Source organism: Mytilus edulis, chromosome 3 (assembly GCF_963676685.1).
Source record: "Mytilus edulis chromosome 3, xbMytEdul2.2, whole genome shotgun sequence".
Taxonomy (NCBI): domain Eukaryota; kingdom Metazoa; phylum Mollusca; class Bivalvia; order Mytilida; family Mytilidae; genus Mytilus; species Mytilus edulis.
In genome coordinates this window covers 90,672,156-90,677,151 of record NC_092346.1, presented here as the reverse complement: position 1 = coordinate 90,677,151, position 4,996 = coordinate 90,672,156, and the positions used below count along the sequence as shown (strand labels likewise).

At 33.0% G+C, this 4,996-nt stretch overlaps 1 long non-coding RNA gene across 1 annotated transcript; it reads right to left on the bottom strand.

Annotated features, from left to right (window-relative positions):
• Positions 1–1,197: 1,197 nt before the first annotated feature.
• On the bottom strand, positions 1,198–4,749 carry LOC139514982 (uncharacterized). The gene is made up of 3 exons (XR_011662784.1): positions 4,609–4,749; positions 3,136–3,315; positions 1,198–1,241 (listed from the first exon to the last, which is right to left on the bottom strand). It is a non-coding gene; the product is annotated as an uncharacterized lncRNA (long non-coding RNA).
• Positions 4,750–4,996: the final 247 nt, after the last annotated feature.

The following is a 4,996-nucleotide window of genomic DNA, read 5'->3' as shown; positions in this document are numbered from 1 at the left end:
TGCTGACTACTGGGCTGGTGATACCCTCGGGGACGAAACGTTCAACAGCAGTTACATTTACCAAGAGGTGTAAATTGATTGGTTCCGGTGACATAAAGGTGAAGAAAAACTGTTTTTCAGATAGGCATATTTGGATTTATTTTTAAAAGCTTTTTATGAAAAACCTGTTTATATTGAGATAAGCATCGACTCCCCTTATTTTGACAATAAAATGAAAATGTAGGAATTGAAATAGATATACTTTGACATGTTAGTTATGCAAAATAATATAGTTCAATAAACAATGACTTAAAATGTTTCACAATTAATAGACAATGACTGAGGGGTGTGGTCACATAATCTCCATATATATTAGATGTGCCAATACCATGAATAAAAATACTACTGCATACAAAATATCATTGACCTGTCACGGAATAGAAGTTCCTTCATAATATAAGTTCCAAATGGAAAAAATATTCTGAAATATTATTTCCACAGGAATAAATATAACAGTAGATGTTCCTAACGGAATAAATAGTATAGACTATTTGTTCCATCAGGTACAGGTATTATGACATTGTTTATAACAAAGTGTTTCCACTGTGACTTCTGTAAAGTGGAACAAATATACGTTGACAGACCTACCACTAGAGGTTCCTCATAAACTGACCTATGCAAAAACCAAAATATGTAAACAAAACAAAGGTTTCAAAATCAACAGAAAATGACTAAGGGGTTGGGCGTACTTAGGAGAACGTTGCTTTTGTGGATGATGCATCGGACTACCAACACAAAGGTTTCTGGTTCGAATCCCGTTCTAGGATGAAATTTTTAGGAACTGAACATTCGGCTCTCCATTGACACCATTTGCGTGTATGGTCTTGAGGAAACGATGAAAGTCCGAAAGGGGCACTAAACGGCTGATCCGTGTTAAGAGAGAGTCACATCTCTTGTACGTAAAAGAGACATCCTTATAGATTTCGAAAAAGAACAGGATAATGCCGCTACAAGGCAGCACTCGCACCCGCAAAATGGAAAGAAATTATTATAAATTGCCCAATCCATTAAAAATAAATATGTTTAAACTAACTAATCTACATGAAAATGAGATGTGTCAGTGATAATACAAATCTTACAGAATATCATTGGTCTACCATTTGTGGTTTGCCATAAACCGACCTTATCACAAATGATTACTAGTACATCTTAATAAATTACCTTTTACAATGATGTTGAAACATCGTAGCGGCGAGTCATTACTACAAAATAAAAAGTTAATACATAAATAATACTTAAACTATTCATAAGCAAATAATTTACATTATTACATGTCAAATTGATATTTTTTGACTTTTTGTGGCAATATTAGATAAGTTGAATTGAACTGAATTGAGGATTTGCTTCATGAACTCATATTTTGTTAATTCAGTATTCTGCTGCAGATCTCACCACAATTAGATACTAATTTTGGTTGTGTTCTGTGGTAAAATCACTCTGTGTGATTATATCTTTAATTACTATCCACAGTACTATTCGGGTTATTAATTTCTAATCAATTTGTGCTAAACAATCCTTGATTAATCTAGTGTATATGTGGGACTTTAAACAATTTTGGCACTCCGTACCGTTGACGCTGAACAGTGTATTTGATCACACTAAAAAAAGATACCAATGGTGACATTGTGATGCGATCTTATTGATGTCTATGTTGTAGTGCGTTGGTTGTCATGCTGAGGTGCGATGGATACCATAAGGATATATTTAGTGTTTTTCATGTTAACATGTCAATGTAGAATTTGTTTGTCAGAAGAAGATGTGCAGGCTGTTAAGTACATCATCAAGAGTATGAAAGGAAATTTCTTATTTATTATGAAGCTGAAGACATACACAACTTCTTGTATTTCGAATATTTCAAACGCATTCTACCTTATGAATACATAACCTAAGCTGTATTTGACCAAACGTTTCCGCTATATAGATGACGTTCTTTCACTAAACAATTCCAAATTTGGTGACTATGTGGAACGCATCTATCCCATCGAATTGGAGATAAAGGATACTACAAATACAGTTAAGTCGGCTTCATATCTTGACTTACATCTAGAAATTGACAATGAGGGTCAGTTGAAAACAAAACTTTACGACAAAAGAGATGATTTCAGCTTTTCAATTGTGAACTTTCCATTTCTAAGTAGCAACATTTCAGCAGCACCTGCATACGGGGTATATATCTCCCAATTGATACGATATTCCCGTGCTTGCATTTCCTATCATGATTTTCTTGATAGAGTGTTACTGCTCACAAGGAAGCTATTAAACCAAGTGTTCCAAATGGTGAAGTTGAAATCATCCCTTTGTAAATTTTACGGTCGCCATCACGAGTTGGTTGACCGTTATGGAATAACCGTTTCACAAATGATATCGGATATGTTTCTTACGTCGTAACTACAATCCCCTTCCCTTTCATGAATATGACCTACCGAATTAGACTATTTACCGGATTTGTAATCACATAAGCAACACGACGGGTGCCACATGTAGAGTAGGATCTACTTACCCTTCCGGAGCACCTGAGATCACCCCTAGGTTTTGATGGGGTTCGTGTTGTTTATTCTTTAGTTTTCTATGTTGTGCCATGTGTACTATTGTTTTTCTGTTTGTCTTTTTCATTTTTAGCTATGGCGTTGTCAGTTTGTTTTAGATTTATGAGTTTGACTGTCCCTTTGGTATCTTTCGTCTATCATTCAATCATACACAAATATCATCATAACCAAAATGCCATACACATTTATAGACAATTATAAATGTAAAGTTAATCTTAGCGCTATTTTTTCTAATGCCTTTAGTTTAAAGTTTTGGTGGGCTTGCTTGTGTTTTGTATAAATGTTTGCTCAAGCATTGTAATTAAGATTGATATCTGCAATCAATAGAAATGTGGGGTTTCATTTTGTAATCATTGTATTTAACATCCAATATCATGTAAGTATAATGTATACAAGCTGAAGCCCAGCCTATCTGAACATAAGTTTGGAAGATGACTTTTTTTTTATTTAAACGGTTAAGTTCATATAAAAGCCCTCTCACCCAGGTAAACAAAAAAAAAACCCGTTCGATTGCTTTAAGTCTTAGATATTCTATTCGATTTATTCATACCCTAGTGTATCTATAACAAATGAACACACGAGATGTTTTCCGGCTTCATTTCGTTCAGGTGTCCATTTCAGGGTTATGGACTGTACTCTTGGACCTAAGTCTGGTTTTGTGGACACATGACTTTTATTAACATGTATTCCATCACGTCTTGTTAATAAAAACTGGTCAATCACTGTAGTGCTGAAAAATGTATACATCTAAAATGTTAATACACACAGCAAGCATTTCATGTACACATGACATTAAAACACAAATATACATAATATATAAAAAAAGAAGATGCGGTATGATTGCCAATGAGACAACTATCCACAAAAAACCAAAATGACACAAACATTAACAACTATAGGTCACCGTACGGCATTCAACAATGAGCAAAGCCCATACCGCATAGTCAGCTATAAAAGGCCCCGATAAGACAATGTAAAAAATTCAAACGAGAAAACTAACGGCCTTATTTATGTAAAAAAAAATGAACGAAAAACACGTATGTAACACATAAACAAACGACAACCACAGCAAATATCTCTATCTGTAAATCACACGTAGAAATTGATGCCAAATTAGGTTCTCTTATGGTTGTAGCCTTTTGTCTATATCTTATAAATGAACAGATATATATCACTTATCCATCTAACTGCACGCATTATGTGCAAAAGATTAGATCAGCGATTACGCAGATTTTTTAATTTAACACAACAAGAATGTTGACCATGATAAAAATTGGTTTAAAAACTTTTGATAATGTTTGATATAAATTCTCATTTCTAGTTGAATAGTAATATTAAAATCGACGAAGACTCGTTTTAAAATTATATTGAAATCAATATCAAGCGATATCCAATTATTACTCGTTATAAAACCTATAATTACCAGTAGTATCTTCAATCGGATAATGTGTCATACCGATCATTTATTAACATCAAGTGTTGCAAACCAACCACAAATTATAATCAAGTATACGTTAAGTTTGTGGTCTACCCACATTTTCAGCAACTTTATAAACTTTCCAATGCATTTTGCTGATTTCTTTGTTGCAAGTGAGTTTGGAATAAAACATTATATGTGCTTCTTCTTTATTTCTAAATACAAAACAATTCTCTCTTTATAAAAAAATAAAAGAAGAATGCCCTCGCAAAACCTTTGCAATTATTTAAGTTAAAAAATTGCATAGCTTTTGAATGGTAAATGACCCACTGTCCAAATCTGTCTGCGAGGTTTTGGTTCTTATAATTTTATATGAATTTCATAACATTTGGAAAAGGAAAAGTAAGATTGCAAACATGAAAATTGGAAAGATGAACGGACGACAGGACGGTCAAGAGTAACCCTTAATGTCATTATTGTCTACGGCAGGGGCATACAATAATCTGTGAATAGAAACATGTGTTCAATGATCTTACTTTCCAATCATAATCTAGCTATAACATACTCCTCCTTTATAAGAAAATTTAGACGATATGAAATTTTTACCTGCTATTATCTGTTGGTGTGGCAAAAATATTCACTGTAAATGCTGCTCCGCTGTAAATTTCATAATGTTGTTGATTTGGTGGGGTTGGATCTATAAATTCTGGTTCATTCAAATGATCCACAACTTCAAAGTAAAACTGTTAAACAAGTTTCAAAATTTTCAAAATTTAATATGCCTAAACATTTATATAAATGTAAATATTAACTTCTACGTAAAACTGTCAAAATTGTTTCAAATCAAAATATGCCTGAAAGTTTATATAGATGTTCTGTTGAATTTTTGTTGTAACCTTTTAAAAATACCTGACCAGTTGAACATTTAAATTTGATGAAACAAATTGCACCCGATTTATAATTTAGAATGAACTCTAATATGAAGAGCGCAACA